Consider the following 17,791-nt stretch of genomic DNA (forward strand, 5'->3'; position numbering starts at 1 on the left):
ATTTAATACGAGGAAGCCCCAGTTGCCAAATATCCATACAGATTAGCACCCACAGATATGAAGGAACTGAATAAATAATTAGATGAGATTTTAGAGAAATGATTTATACGACCAATTTCTTCACCATGGGGAGCTCCAATTTTATTTGCTAAGAAGAAAGACAGATCAACGAGGATGTGCATAGACTACCATGAGCTGAGCAAGTTTACATTCAAAAATAGATATCTGCTTCCAAGAATCGATAATCTGTCAACCAACTCGAAGTTGCAAGCTATTTTTCCAAAATCGATCTCAGATTAGGATATCATCAGTTAAAGGTTCAAGAAGAAGATATACGAGAAATGACATTTCGAACCATATTCGGACATTATGAGTTCACTGCTATGCCTTTAGGACTCACTAATGCTTCGACGCCTTTTATGGAAATGATGAATTGAATCTACAAACCATATATTGACAACTTTGTTAGGGTATTCATTGATGACATTCTTATTTTCTCTAAATCTAAGGAAGATCATCAAGTACATCTCGAGATCATACTAGAAACCTTAATAAAAAAGAAGTTATATGCCAAATTCTCTATGTGTGAATTATGGTTACCAGAAGTTCTATTTCTTGGTTACATCGTAAACGCGAAAGGTATTCAAGTTGATCCACCAAAGAATGAAGCTATTACTAAATGGGAAAGACCCAAGACACCAACTCAAGTAAGAAGCTTTATGGGTTAGCTGGGTATTACCGGAGATTTATCCAAGACTTCTCTATAATAGATGTCCTTTTAAACTCACTCACAAGAAAATCAATCAAATTTGAATAGGACCAAAATAAGAGGAAGCATTTGAAACATTAAAATATAAGCTGACAAACGCACCTATTTTGGCTTTGCCGGAAGGATTAGATAACTTTAACATATATTGTGATGCTTCGTACACAGGTATGGGATGCGTCTTAATGTAACAAAAGAAAGGTATCGCTTACGCTCATAGAAAACAAAAGTACATGAGAAGAATTACACCACACACAAACTTAAATTAGGCGCCATAATTTTCGCGTTGAAGCTATGGCGGCATTATATATACGGTGTTAAACTCACAATATATACCGATCAGAAGAGCCTGAAGCATATCTTTGACCAGAACGAGTTGAATATAAGGCAAAGAAGTTTGTTGGAAACGCTTAACGATTACAATTGTGAGATCATATATCACGAAGGAAAAGCCAACGTAGTTGTAGATGCTTTAAGTAGAAAAGAACACGATAAACCAAAAAGAGTTCGAGCCCTCATATTAGAGCTCAGAGTCGACTTGAACAATCAAATAAAAGAAGCTCAGAAGTTAGCACTAGAGGAAGGAAACATTAAAGTTGAAAAGGAAAATGGTACCATTGATCAATTAGTCAAGGGAAGTGATGAAATACTTAGACTTGACAAAAGAATATGGGAATCGATTGTTGAGTAATTAAGAGCTAAAATTATTGAAGAAGCTCACAAATCAAAGTATATGATGCATCTGACCATTGATAAGATGTGTCATAATCTCAAAGACGATTATTGGTGGATTAGTATGAAGAAGGACATTACTTTATATGTTGCTAAATGCCTTACTTGTTCCAAAGTTAAAGCAGAACATAAAAAACAGTTAGGTTTGTTACAACAATCAGAGATAACAATATGGAAATGTGATATGATAACCATGGATTTGATCATGTAATTACCTAAGATTTCTTGTCAAAATGATGCAATCTGGGTTATTGTAGACATGCTAACCAAGTTTGCCCATTTCATCCTAATTCAAGAATCATTAAGCATGGACAAGTTAGCACACATATACGCGGAAAACATAGTATCCTTACATGGTGTGCCACTATCCATCATTCCTAATAGAGACGGTCGTTTTACCCCCAATTTCCGGACAAGCTTTCAGAATGTCATGGGTACGTGGTTAAATTTAAGTACAACATATCATCCTCAAACTGATTGACAAAGTGAACAAACTATCCAAACTTTGGATGCTTCGTGCATGTGTAATAGATTTAGGAGGTAGTTTGGACACTAATCTATCTCTAATGGAATTCTCGTATAACAACAGTTATCATATGAGTATTCAAATGGAACCGTTTGAAGCCTTATATGAATGGAAATGTAGAATGCCCGTATGTTGGTCTATCTGAGACGGGTGACAATCAGTTTTCAGGACCTGAGATCGTTCAGAGAAAAACTAACCAAGTAACACGAATCAGAGAACAATAAGCAACTAGAGATAGACATAAAAACTATTCGAACATTCACCACAAACCATTAGGATTCCAAGAAGGAGACAAAGTACTACTTAAAGTATCGGTGTAGTTCGATTTGTAAAGAAAGGAAAACTGAGTCCGCATTTTGTTGGACCATTTAGAGTAATCGAAAGAATCGGACCAATTGCATATCGACTAGAACTACCAAAAAAATAAAAGGCATACACGATGTGTTTCATGTATTAAACCTACGCAAGTGTTTAGCAGATGAATCTCTTGCAATGCCTTTAAAGGATGTGGAGATCAATGAAAGACTCGAGTTTGTGGAACAACCAATTCAAATCAAAGATAGTATGACTAAACTCTAGGTGTGGACCTAAGCATACATGGGAACTCGAGTCAGAAATGAAGAAGAAATACCCGCACCTATTTAGGTAATCTTGAGAACGAGATTATTCAAAAGGTGAGGAGGATGTAACATCACGAAAACTTTCATGCCATTTCTGCAAATTTTCAAGGTTAAGGGACCGTTTGGTCATTTTATCAAACTCAAAGTATAAGGACAAATATTTAATTATGCAAAACTTGAATGAAACGGACTGTCTTATTATTAGACGGTCCGTATCGAACAAAACCCAGGCCCAAAGGTTTTCTAGTTGAGACGGGACGTCTCACTAGCCTACCTTTTAAGACGGGACGGGCCGCAATTATGAGACGAACCGTCTCATAATTAGACTAGTTAGTGTTTTAAGGAATTCTTGAGTTCATATCATGATCATTACATGCACAAAACTTAATCACCTCACACTTAAAATCTAGACTAGTTTGTGTTTTACGGGATACTTGAGTTCATAAGAAAGTTCAAGTAGAACAGGAGGTTCTAACAAAGTAGGAAGTTTTTATCAAGTATCCTGAGGTGTTAGAAGCCATTCCCAACCAATCTTAGAATCTGTTGTAGCTCGGAAGGAAGGTAGGTCGTTATAACACTCGTTTTAGTTCGTTTACATAGTTCAAACTAGAATCCGAGCTATAATTGATCAAACATATATTAAAATGATTTTCAGATACACTATACATGTTTTATACTTGTTAAAAGTTCATACAATGGGTTAACAAAGCACAAGGTGTTAAAATGGTTTTTACCCTTAATGGGCCAAACATACAGATTAGATGGACTGTCTGATCATTATACGGTCCATCTCATCTTTAAATTATTTTACGGGTCAAAACGACTTTAAACGGCCTGTCACATATACAGACCATCTCATTTTAATATGGTTGTCTCAAATAAAGTTCAATCAACATGTCAAACATCATGATACATACCGTCTCATCATGACACGTCCCGTCACATATTAAAATTTAATATTTCATTCAGAATTAAGTTTTAAACCTATAAACAAAACCAATCTTTATACATGAGGTTTGAGACAATAAAACCTATTAGTGTGGTTTGTAGCTGAATTAAGAAACACCATCTAGCTCTCTAAAAATGTTATAATGCAAAATAGAAAATAAAATCAATTCAGACGCTTACACATTTTTCTGGATCAAACATAACTGAATAAACAGTCATAACCGGTTCTCCACAAGGGGTTACGTGGTTCGAAGAACTCTTGAATTGTGTGTGTATGGTAGTGGTACAAATCCCGGAAATAAAAGATGTTTGATCAAGTTGCGGGTTAAATTTTAGCAGAGGACTTAAAGTTATAAAATATTAATTTACATTGAAAATTTAATTCGGAAAATAAATACCCAAGTATTCGTTGATCGTTGTTAGGATACCTTGCCGATAAGTTCTCCATTTTAAGACCGTTTAGTTCCTAAGTCTTCTATTTTTATTTTGTTTATTAGCTAGTTATAAGTAGTTATTGGTCTAATCTCGTTAATTTATTAATTTGGAAAATCAATAAAAAGTGTTATTAATCAACTAAGACTCAATAAAGATGCAGTATCAAGAGTTGCCACAATGTGTCCTCGAGTTCTATATCCGAACTTACTATACTGTGCTACGACACGACCGATATACTTTCCGTTGTGTGAATCGTTGTTTGGTGAACCACGCTAGCCAGAATATTTATATTTGGTTAGTCTCTTCCAACCAAAATCTTGCGATATTTGATACATTTAAACATTTTTTTTGTAAAGTAGGTAATAGGAATAATATAATTATATTGTACCGAATGATTTGCGAAAATATTTTATAGGTTGTTTAAATGTATCAAATAAATTTAAACACCACCTCCATCGGCATTGAATAATCTTGTCGGCGAGTCGTTTTAAGGGTCATGGTCACGGGCGTGGGTGTGGAGGACGCGGCCAGCAAAGTCAACCACCATGTCAATAGACTCAAAATTCACTTGCTAATGGCCAACATGTTGGATTTGGTCCAACATCCCATGCACTTTCTGGATATTCATCGCGTAACACAAAATACCACTCAACCTCATGGGCTGTACCTCCATGCCCATTTCCCACTTTACTGGCCCAACAACCCACATCTTTCAAAAATGGCATATTTATGCCTCGGCCCAATCAAACCCATAATAGTTACCTCCTCTTGATATATTCTTTCCATAGTTACTTCCTCTATTATAACTATATATTGTGATTGGATTGAGAAGGAAGGCAAGGATTCATACGAATAACATAATTCTACATAGTATCATTGTAAAATAAACCGTACCCTACCACCACTCTTCAGCCCATCGATTCTTCTTGGCCGAACACCTTCATTCACCTTTCCTAAAGATATCCCAACCATGGAATCTAAGATCCATCCCCAGTCATCGTCTCAAATATTAAAATCTTTATCCCCATTACTCTCGAGATGGATTCAACCTAGTTTTACTTATGCTCCAAACTATTCAACATTCATTACAAAGCCTTCCTTGTGTATGACCATCTCTTTCCACGTGTTGTTCCTATCCCACATACTAAAACCGATGATCCCAAAGACGATCCCAAAGCAACACCCATTGTTGACACATGGGAACGACTCGACTCCATTGTCTTGCAATGGATTTATGGGATGATATCCAATGATCTTCTACAAACAATCATAAAAAAGGACGCCACAACTTATGAGGCTTGGGAAACTTTAACGAGAATCTTTCACGATAACCAGATCACACGTGCTTTACAAATCGGTATCAAACTCAAGAACACTAGCCTCTATAATTTCCCTAATGCCTCGGCCTACTGTCAGGAACTAAAAGCATCGTCTGACAAATTATCAAACGTGGGAAAACCAATTGCCAATGATGATTTGGTCATACAACTAATAACCGGCCTTAACGAATCCTATGATCCCTTTGCCGCCGTCCTTTAACACACAAAACCCATGCCAAGTTTTTCTCCATGCCCGATCTCGCCTCATTCTTGAAGAAACTTCAAAGGCAGCCAATGCATTGGCCGCTGCCACGGCAGCCAATACCACCTTACATGCCAGCACCTCTCGTAACCTGCCAAATAAATACCAACACCACCTCCACCGACATTGAATAATCTCGTCGGCGACGTCGTTTTAAGGGTCGTGGTCACAGACGTGGTGTGGAGGATGTGGTCAGCAAAGTCAACCAACATGTCAATAGACTCAAAATTCACTTGCTAATGGCCAACATGTTGGATTTGGTCCAACATCCCATGCACTTTCTGGATATTCATCACATAACACAAAATACCACTCAACCTTCATGGGCTATACCTCCATGCCCATTTCCCACTTCGCCGGCCCAACAACCCACATCTTTCAAAAATGGCATATTTATGCCTCGGCCCAATCAAGCCCATAACACAGCTTATATTCCAACAAACATCGAGTAGGCGCTATACACTATGTCTCTCAACCCGCCAGAAAGTTGGGCCATGGACACCGATGCTACTACACACATGACAAATAACTCGGGAATTTTCAACCCTTTTTTAATAATGGAATTAAACAAGATATTATTGTTGGTAATGGCACGACCATCCCGATTATTGGTTTCGGCAATCAAACCTTACCCCCTCCTTTAAGCTAAATAACGTCCTTTATGCCCGTAAATTAATTAAAAATTTAATTATGGTTCTTTGTCTTACAACCGATAATTGGATATCCATTGAGTTTGATCCTTTTGGTTTTCTTATGAAGGATTACAAGACCTGGGTTCCTATCCTTTGGTAAAACAGCAACGGTGATCTTTATCATCTTCTACCATCCATGCTCTCCGATATCAACAAACCCTCCACCTATGCTGCAATTGCTCAAGATATTTGGCATCGTCGTCTCGGCCACCCCCTCCTGGGGCACGATTTATTGAATAAATTACAAAAATCTAGTTCTATTTCCTATGTTTAGTAAAATAAATCTATTTGTCAATCTTGTGTTTTTGGAAAAAGTGTTAAGACTACAATTTCATGGCTCAAGTACTTCTACTTTTTTACCCATTAATATTGTCCATAATGATCTATGGACATCTCCTATTATTAGTAAGCTATCTATCGTTATTATATATTGTTTCTAGATGATTTTACGAATTTCTTGTGGACGTCCCATTATCACACAAATCACACGCATACAACATCTTTGCTAATTTCTATCAACAAGTCGAAACTCAATTTGAACGTAAAATCAAATCTCTTTAATGTGATAACGGTACCGAATATGTTTGTAACAAATTTAAACATTTTCGTGCTAAATATGGCATGTTATCTCATCTATCATGTCCACTTACATCGTCCAAAAATGGAAAGTCGTTACATAAAATCCACTACATAAATAATATCATCCGCACCCTTCTCGCCCATGCTTCCCTCCCACCAAATCTTGGCACCAAGCCCTTGACATGGCAACTAACATCTTAAGCATCCTCCCTATAAAACTCCATAAATTTCAAACACCTACTCAACTTCTTTACCATCGTTCACCCTATGATTATTTACGGGTTGTAAGTTGTTTTTGCTGTCTTCTAATACCCTCCACCACCATTCTAAAAAACTTAGGAATTAGTCCCACACCACCCCTCAATGAATTTTATACGGATCATGCGGTTATATGAGCATATATATATAACTCCGATTTTAAATTGGAACGATATAAAGATCAGTTTATGTGTGATGGTCGATTACAACAGGTTGGTGTTGATTGTGGAGAACATTTAGCCTGGTTGTTAAGCCGGCTACAATTCAGATCATCTTAACATTGGCTATTTCACAATCCTGGTTAGTTCACCGGCTGGGTGTTACAAATGATTTTTTACAAGGCAGATTGAATGAGTCTGTTTACAAGTACCAACCCATGGTTTTCGAAATAAAGCCTATTCCAATCATGTATGCCTACTTAAGAAATCCTTATATGGATTCACGCATGCTTCACGGGCTTGGTACCAACAATTCACCATTATGTCCTCACATTGGGATTCATCCAAAGTAAGTGTGGCAACTTGTTTTGTACATTACATCATAATCACCATACCGCTTACTTCTTCCTCTACGTGGATGGCATTCTGCTAGTAACATCTGTTGGAAGTAATTTCAGACTCTAAGTCACAAATCAGTGAACTTGAGAGGTCAATAATGACAAGTCGGTCATAATTGGTTATGTTTCATAATTATATCATGTTTCCTAATTGTATTATAATTATAATTGGTAATGTCTGGGCTAGCAAGTTAGGTTAATCTATATAAACCAAGTTATGGTTAGACATTATAGAAGTGTGGTGTGAGGTGCAACCGAGTTAGGGTTCATCTGGAGACACACCCGAGATGTAACCGAGTTAGGGTTCATCTAGATGCAACCGAGTTAGGGTTCATCAAGAGTCAAACGAGTTAGGGTTTGATAGTTTGTAATCAGCTTTTCGAGTTAGATTTTCTGATTAATATAAACAAGAGTTATTCGTTTAGTTTGTGTGTTGATTATCGATACGGGACTTGAATTGATATCAGGGCCGGTTACACTCTTGGTGTTATCGATCAAAATCATGATCGAGAAGGAGATTGGCAATTAAGAGTTTGTTCCAGCAGCGGCTGTACCACAACGTCGGAGCAGCGACGTGGGTATTGTAACGAAGACAACAAGTAGGTTGTTCGTGCAGCGATAACTTGGAAACAAGTTGGTTTCTGTTCTGGGTTATTGTGAAGGTTTTTCGTGTAAAGTGATTATTTGCGGTTTTATAAAGAAGTTCTCACAAGATAACGTACAGCAAGAAAAAAAAGGAGTTCTTGGTTTTGATTGGTGTTCAAAAGTCAAAAGAGGTTTGATTTTCTATATTTTGGTGGACGAGGAATTGAAAGGAATAATAAAAGGGTTGAAAGAGTTATGTTTTAACCAAGGATTTGAAAGACGTGCTCGTGTTTTGATTCGGGAACAAAAGAAGATCAAGGAAGATTGTTGTTCGCTCAATTGGATGGCCGAGATCGCAACCAAATAAGTGGATATGCGAGCTCATACGACCGAGGGAATGGTTGGGGACAATGTCACAGAGATAGTCAAGTTCGAGGGAGCCGAAAGAACACAATTACATATCAAGAGAAGTTCCGGGGAGATCAAGGCCAAGATGGCTGTGAAAACCGAGAAGGTCAAGTTCATGAGTCAAATCAAACAGGGCAAAAGAGACATGCTCAGAGTTGAAGAGCCACCTATTTTGAGTCAGAAATTAGGGGGTGATTGTTGGAAGTAATTTCAGACTCTAAGTAACAAGTCGGTGAACTTGAGGGGTCAATAATGACAAGTCGGTCATAGTTGGTTATGTTTCATAATTATAGCATTTTTCCTAATTGTATTATAATTATAATTGGTAATGTCTGGGCTAGCAAGTTAGGTTAATCTATATAAACCAAGTTATGGTTAGACATTATAGAAGTGTGGTGTGAGGAGCAACCGAGTCAGGGTTCATCTGGAGACACACACGAGATGTAACCGAGTGAGGGTTCATCTAGATGCAATCGAGTTAGGAGTTTGTAATCAGCTTTTCGAGTTTGATTTTCTGATTAATATAAACGAGAGTTATTCGTTTAGTTTGTGTGTTGATTATCGATACGGGACTTGAATTGGTATCGGAGCTGGTTACGCTCTTGGTGTTATCGATTAAAATCGTGATCGAGAAGGAGATTGGCAATTAAGAGTTTGTTCCAGCAGCGGCCGTACCACAACGTCGAAGCAACGACGTGGGTATTGTAACGAAGACAACAAGTAGGTTGTTCGTGCAGCGATAACTTGGAAAGAAGTTGGTTTCTGTTCTGGGTTATTGTGAAGGTTGTTCGTGTAAAGTGATTATTTGCGGTTTTATAAAGAATTTCTCGCAAGATAACGTACATCAAGAAAAAAAAAGGAGTTCTTGGTTTTGATTGGTGTTCAAAAGTCAAAAGAGGTTTGATTTTCTACATTTTGGTGGATGAGGAATCGTAAGGAATAATAAAAGGGTTGAACGAGTTATGTTTTAACCAAGGATTTGAAAGACGTGCTCGTGTTTTGATTCGGGAACAAAAGAAGATCAAGGAAGATTGTTGTTCGCTCAATTAGATGACCGAGATCGCAACCAAATAAGTGGATATGCGAGCTCATACGACCGAGGGAATGGTCGGGGACAATGTCACAGAGGTAGTCGAGTTCGAGGGAGCCGAAAGAACACAATTACATATTAAGAGAAGTTCCGGGGAGATCAAGGCCAAGATGGTTGTGAAAACCGAGAAGGTCAAGTTCATGAGTCAAATCAAACTGGGCAAAAGAGACATGCTCAGAGTTGAAGAGCCACCTATTTTGAGTCAGAAATTAGGGGGTGATTGTTGGAAGCAATTTCAGACTCTAAGTAACAAGTCGGTGAACTTGAGGGGTCAATAATGACAAGTCGGTCATAGTTGGTTGTGTTTCATAATTATAGCATTTTTCCTAATTGTATTATAATTATAATTGGTAATGTCTGGGCTAGCAAGTTAGGTTAATCTATATAAACCAAGTTATGGTTAGACATTATAGAAGTGTGGTGTGAGGTGCAACCGAGTTAGGGTTTATCTGGAGACACACACACGAGATCTAACCGAGTCAAGGTTCATCTAGATGCAACCGAGTTAGGGTTCATCAAGAGTCAAACTGAATTAGGGTTTGATAGTTTGTAATCAGCTTTTCGAGTTAGATTTTTTGATTAATATAAACGAGAGTTATTCGTTTAGTTTGTGTGTTGATTATCGATCGGGACTTGAACATCCACCGATCGCCTTTGAGAACACCTCATGACTGGTTTCGCAAATGAGTTCGCTATGAAGGACCTTGGTCCATTTAATTATTTCTTGGGAATTAACGTCACTCGTTTGAAAGACTCAATATTTCTCTACCAACATACTTATGCCTTGGACATTATACAACAAGCCGACATGCAATAATGTAAGCTGATTACCATTCCATTCAACACAAATCCAAACTCAGTTTGACCTCGGGGGAGCCATTTACTGATCCAACATACAAATAAAGTCTCGCGAGTGCTTTACAATACTTAACTTTTACTCGACCCGACATCACATATGCAACACAAAAAATATGCATGCACATGCATGTACCTTGAACCGATCACAGGGATGTGTTAAAAAGGATTGTTCATTATCTTAAAGGTACGGTTGACTATGGTCTAATATTGAGCAAGCATACTGCTCTCTCCTTGCTTGCTTATACGGACGCTGACCGGTCCGGTGCCATGACACTCTTCACTCCATTTCAGGTTATCGTGTTTATGTTGGTAACAACTTTATTTCATGGTCATGAAAATGATAACCCACTATATCTCAGTCTAGTTCCGAAGCAGAATACCATGGGGTTGCTAATGTCATTGTAGAAATATGTTGGTTACATAACCTCCTCTTAAAACTCCAGCGCTCACTTTCATGTGCTACTCTAGTATACTGTGACAACGTCAGTGCCATTTATTAGTTCGGCAATCCCGTTCAGCACCAACGAACCAAACATATTGAGTTTGATATTCATTTTGTTCGCGAACATGTTCAACGGGGATGCGTTCACATTCTTCACATGCCCAGAAGCTACCAAGTCGCTGACATCTTTACAAAAGGCTTGCCTCGAGTTCTCTTTGAAGACTTTCGGTCAGTGCAGCATCCTTTCACCCCCCCCCCCCCATTTTGACTGCGGAGGTTTAATAGGAATAAGATAATTATATTGTATAGAATGATTTACCAAAATATTATATAGGTTGTTGAGATATTCTTTCCATGGTTACCTCCTCATTGTAATTATATATTGTGATTGGAATGAGAAGGAAGCCAAGTAATCATACGAATAACATATTTCTACAGTAGGCCCACGAGTTAAGTATGTTCCACGAGTTAAGCATGTCATGCATGATACTTTGTCTGCCACTTTATTGCAATCATTTTGAGTTTAATGAATCTAATTTGTTGGTTAGAAAAAATACTCGTTTAATTAACCAACTCTAGTTTGATTTGTGTTATAGATAACAAATATTTGGAAAAGAGCCACAATGGTTGAGCTGCCACTGTTATTTACATAACACCGGAAAAAGATCCGTAAGTGTTCATCGTGTTAAACTCTATAAATCCCTGACAGAAATGGAATTAAACATCAAACAATAGTACATCGTGAGTATGAAGGAAGTGGATGTTTCCGCTCATCATATGAAATAAACTACACTTTTAGAAGCATTTCTTGTGAACTATAGCTGCACCAGATTCCTTATAGTCAGCTTTTGAAATCAAAAGCTGATTAATGCAAAAGAAAACAAATAAAATTAGTCATGAAATACATCTTAGGTGATGGTCATGGGCTCATTACCAACAAATGAGTTGATTTAAATGATTATTATATAAAACATGTAAACCTTTATTGAATTACTCCAAGACTGTTTGAAATTACTCCAAGATTGTTCAAAATCTTGAAGTGTAATTTTCATAAGAAACTTTGTTTTCAGTAGGATCGGTTTTGCCATTCAAAAGGGGTGACAGCGCAGCTTGTTGCCCCCTTACCTGCTTCTCTGTTGTAACAGGATCTTTTTTTTAGTTAAATGAAAATAAACGTACACTTTAATGTTTGCATAAGAAATTATTTTTGAAGGTTATCGTCGTCCTCGGATATCTTGATGGAGTGATGGTTTTAAAACTAGTTAATAGGAATAGATTAGGTGATGTTAAAGAAAGAATTATATGCTAGCGGGCGAAACAGACGAGAAGACAATCTTGTTTTCACCCATTCAACCGAAGCAACAGATTTAATTACCTCTTGGAAGCTGCTCAAAGATGCAAGGATTGATCCTCCAGTCCAGGATCCATACTTTCTAAAATCGTCCGCATGCACCTTGACATGCATGCCAGTAGGCGAAAGAGCCGAGATTTCCTTGTCCAATCGGGCAGCAAAACCAGGGAGAAGGGTTGAACCGCCGCTGATCACAATGTTGCTGAAAAGATGCTTCCATAAATTAACATGGCATTTCATGATGGAATTGTAGGTAGTCTCATGAATAGCAGCAACTTCCGCTCCAATCAGGTCTGGCCGGAAGAGAACCTCCGCACAACCAAATCTCTCTGCTCCAAGTGTGATAACATTTCCATCAGGCAACGCATACTCAGCGGAACTACTTTTAGCAGTTTCAAGCTCTTGATCATAGTCAAGAGCCACATATGCAAGCTTTTCTTTCATATATTGTGCATTTTCTCTGTCGACATGGGTGATGAAGTGGTAACATCTTTCGTTCACAACCTTAGTTAGGGAATCTGTAATGTCTGCTCCAGCAAGATCAATACGGAGGATGGATTGGGGATTATAGTAACCCTTAGTTATTGGGACAACCTGCGAAACACCTTCTCCGGACTCCAACACCACACCTGTAGTTATAATAGTAAGGAAAATTGATTTTAAATAATCTTAACTATGCTCTATTGGCAAATAGCAGTCTCAACTTCATTTTTGGCTTGTGCCAGTCCCAACTAAAGATGCATCTTTTTACCAACGGAGTTAACCATTCGTTAGTCTGACTCTTACATTGCACGATTAGTTGTCAATAAACATTTATGTGGCAACATTACATGGGAATAATCGTCTGTAAGTTAGCCGTGGAATAATCATCTGTAAGTTATGTAAGTTAGGCTAAATTAAAGTTGTAATAGACGAGTTTGATTGTATTAAATAAAACTTTGTTAACTATATTTTAACTATGTCTAATATATATTATAAAACATATCTAATACTAAATAAGTAAATAATTAACATTTCATTATGTACGGCTAGCTCAGGTTTCAACCGGGAAACCAAACGGTCTCACAGTTTCAAACGGAATAATGAACACCGATAAATTTGTTACATGATTATAGTATGCGTTTCCCGCTGCATCGCGTGGACACTTCTAGTTATAACAAAACGTGAGCAATGCATAGATTATACTAAAAAGATTTAAGGAACTAACCTGTGGTACGACCATATGATATAAAGAAAGCACGGGGGCTATGGCAAAATGCATGGCTGGGAAATCGAAGCGCTCAAAAAGGATTTCAGCCATCTTCTCTTGGTTTTCCTTAGGATTTAATGCGGCCTCCGTAATAAGTATAGGGTGATCTTCAGGAGCCACGCGAGGCTCATTATAAGATTTGAGCTCACTATAAAAAGTGTAATGCCAGATCTTTTCCATATCGTCCCAATTTTTGACAATACCACGCTCCATCGGATATTCAATAGTTAGGATGCCTCTCATCAATTGGGTGTTGTCTCCGATGTAAGCTTCTTTCAAGCCCGAGCTTACCATAGCACTAAGTTGACGTGTCTTACCAACAATACTAGGAAACACCGCCCTGGGAAAACCCTCACCAGCAAACCCAGCCTGTGGACATATTAAATCATTTAGTACAATTTACCAACACAAGATTTATTACCCGAACATAGGAATAAGACGACAATACGTACTAACCTTCATAAACGCACTCCCGTTGTCCAAAACAAGGCTCCGAATGCCGTCGTTCATTTTCGGATATAAACTGCAAACTGAATTTTCTTTTATTGATCCAAAATACAAATCACAAGATAATGAAGCTAACCTTTAATTTGTTTCTGATTCAAGTATTAGCTGGAAACTAATTTGGTCAAAGAAGTCAATGGTTCGGTTGAAAGGACGACTTAATAAAACAACTTCAGCAGATTGTGGATCTGGTACACAAGTCCAGGCTTCAGCGACAGAAGGTTGGTTGACAATTTGTTTTAACGCAATAAATTTCTCCTCCACTATTATATATAATATAGCTAGTGATTTATTTTAACCAGCACATTGCACAAGGCAGTTGGGACATGTTTATGTACCTGTTGCATTGCGATGGATGGATTCAGTTGGTATATATATAGGTAAATGATCCAATACAATAATCTGTTATCATACATTACGTACGTGACTATCAACACCCTTCGATGCCAAAAAAAATACGCGAGCCCTAAACTTCATCATTGAAGCCTCAAGATCGATTAACAAACACGATAATGCATAAATAACAATAATTAACAAGAACGAATTTGTGTATTGAACTTTTGTATTGAAAACAGATGATTACAATGGTGGTGGCCGGAGGTATTTATACCCTCCAGCGGTTATTCCGTCAAGGGTCGCGACGGTTAACCAAAGTAAAACCGTCGCATCGTTTCTAATATTCCTAGTTACAAATTTTACACAAACTATCAACTAACTACACTTTGTACCCTAACTACACTAGCCGAACATTCTAACAGAGTTTATTTATTCTATAATAAACTATCGAAATATTTAATGGAACTTTAACGAGATCGATGATTAACCAACAATCACCCCCTTAATCTCGAGCTTCAACACGGCTTGCTTTGTCTTCATAGTAGTGTAGTTAAAATATGTATGAGGTGAGCCTCCGGATCTTCTTTTTCTTTGTTTTTCCACTTTGGACATTCATATGCGAAGTGGCCATATACATTACATTCATAGCACTTGAGATCGCTTTTGTCTTTGTTTCTGCGGCTTGCATTTCCACGTCCTCTTTCTTCTTTGAAAGGTTCTCTACCTTGATCTTTGTCTTGGCTTATATTACCACGACCTTTTCCATGACGTCAGTTCTTAGGATGATTACTAGCCATCAAAAGCTTTCTTTCGTTATCGTCTTCTGGTTCGTCTTGACTTTTAAGGCGTTCGTCAAAGGCTATTATTCTTCCTACCGTTTCTTCAAATGACATTTTGTCAATTTCCAAATATTGCTCGATAGATGCCACAATTGGTAGAAATTTCTTTGGAACTGAATTGAGCAATTTCCTTACAATTATCTTATCCTTGAGATTGGAACCAAAACTTTTAAATTTGGCTCTTATGCTTCCCAATTTTCCAGAGAAATCACTCACGGTTTCATTTTCATTCATCTTTAACTTCTCCAACTCGCTCCTTAATGTCTGTAGACGTGCTTTCTGAACTAGATCCGCTCCTAGGTGTTAAACTTTTATCGCGTCCCTCACTTCTTTTGTTGTCGGGTGTTATGCCCCTTGCATCAAAAATTTCTTCTGGAAAAGTTTGTAGGATCATTGCCTTGGTCGTATATGCATTCTTTTCATCAACTTCTTCTTTTGAGCTTACCGCTTCCCAAAGACCGTAAGCCTTTAAGATTGTCTCCATCAATAATGCCAATGTCGTATAGTTTGACTCAGTCAATTTTGGATATTGAAGAGACATATTCCCTTGCTCAAACTAAACATAAGGCCTGAGCCTACCGACATATCAAATGCACAAAACTAAAATATTTGGACCGAATTCACCAAATTTAATCAAAACTTCTAAAAGTAAAATTTTGTGTATTTATAAATTAGGCTGAAATTTTCCAATCTATATAAACCCACGAAATTGAAATTAAACTCGTTGAATAACTGAATTCTAAAGCCATTGTAATTTCACCATCGACTTCAAACGTCTTTTATTTATTTACTAGTTTTTATCCCCCGTATTACGGGGGTTGTTTTTTATTTTACATTATTCGTTTTTAATATTTATATACTTATTTGATGTTAATTTTATTAATTGTAAGAAAGTTTATAATATACTTAGAGTTTGATGATCAAAGGGTTTCACAAATAACTGAGATGTTATAACTCGGTTTAAATGTTATCTGGGTTTGGTGAGACCCAAAACCCACTTATTTTTTTACTATAAAATTGTTTCTTAATAATAAGTAATATTCTTTTAAAATCATATTATAATTTTTAGTTTATCCCAATTTTATAGGAATTTCACATCTATAATTTGGTGAGATTAATTTAATTTAATGAGATGTTATAACCCGTTTAAGGACTATATGGTGGCGGCTTGAGAGAATTTAGGGAGCTTTCGTTTATATATAGTTAAGATAAAGATAAGATTTTGTATATATTACTTTTTTGGATTAGATCCGTATATATAGGAGGTTCTCTATAATAATATAAATATATGATATTCGTTCTCACAATTGAAGGGCAGGTGGTCCCGCAGGTAACGAAGTTCAAGTATTTAGGATCATTTGTACAGAGCGATGGGGAATTAGACAGTGATGTGACCCATCGAGTTCAGGTAGGATGGTGTAGATGGAAAGCAGCCACAGGTATATTGTGCGAAAAGAGTTTCCCGACTAAACTAAAGGGAAAATTTTATAGGGTGGCAATTAGACCTGCAATGCTATATGGAACCGATTGTTGGGCTATCAAGAAGGCACAAGTGCGGAAGATGGAGGTAACAGAAATGAGAATGCTACGTTGGATGTGTGGGCATACAAGGCTAGACCGAATAAGAAACGCTATGTTTCGCGAGAGATTAGGGGTGGCGAACATAGCAGACAAGATAAGAGAGTGGAGATTGAGATGGTTTGGACATGTGAAGAGAAGACAGACGACGAATCCTGTTAGATCCGTAGAAAACATTACTATAGAGGGGATGAGGGGTAGAGGACGACCGAAATTGACTTGGGATGAGAGGATTAGGCATGATTTGATAGACCTAAACCTCTCCGAGGACATGGTTGAGGATAGGAATTAGTGGAGAAGTAGAATTAAAGTTAAGGATTTTTAGGGAGAATTGAATACCTTAGGGCTTAGACTTAACTTATTTAGGTCACATACCATAATGGTATTTCTCTTACATATATTATTATTATTATAATTATCATTAGTTTTTATATAGCTGTTAAACTGTGATCTTATTATTAATATTATTATTATTAGTAGTAGTTTTTATATAACTGTTAAACTTTGATTTCTTTTATTTTGCTTCATACACATGTACTTAGAGCCGAGGGTCTCTCTGGAAGCCACCTCTTTATTCCTTTGGATAGAGGTACGGTGTGCCTACATTCCACCCTCCCCAGACCCTACTTATAGCTTTGCTGTCGGTGGGACTTTACTGGGTATGATTTGATTGATTGATTGATATTCGTTGTATCCCAGTTTGACTTATGAAAGAGTTTGGTTTTGTCTGAGTATTTGATCGATCTGGTAAATTGCACGTACGTAATGATATTTTTAACTTGATCTACTTAGATCTGTTTATCTTAGATTCTGTAGATTTTGACGAGTACGTTTCTACAGCTGCGAAATCTGTAATCT

General features: G+C 37.3%; 1 pseudogene; it reads right to left on the reverse strand.

The window, feature by feature from the left end:
- Positions 1-11,871: 11,871 nt before the first annotated feature.
- LOC143634355 (actin-100-like) lies at positions 11,872-14,186 on the reverse strand (annotated as a pseudogene).
- Positions 14,187-17,791: the final 3,605 nt, after the last annotated feature.

The sequence above is a fragment of the Bidens hawaiensis genome, unplaced genomic scaffold (assembly GCF_021521415.1).
Source record: "Bidens hawaiensis isolate Kalapana, Puna unplaced genomic scaffold, B.hawaiensis_p1.1 tig00007048_1, whole genome shotgun sequence".
In the NCBI taxonomy this organism is placed as follows: Eukaryota; Viridiplantae; Streptophyta; class Magnoliopsida; order Asterales; family Asteraceae; genus Bidens; species Bidens hawaiensis.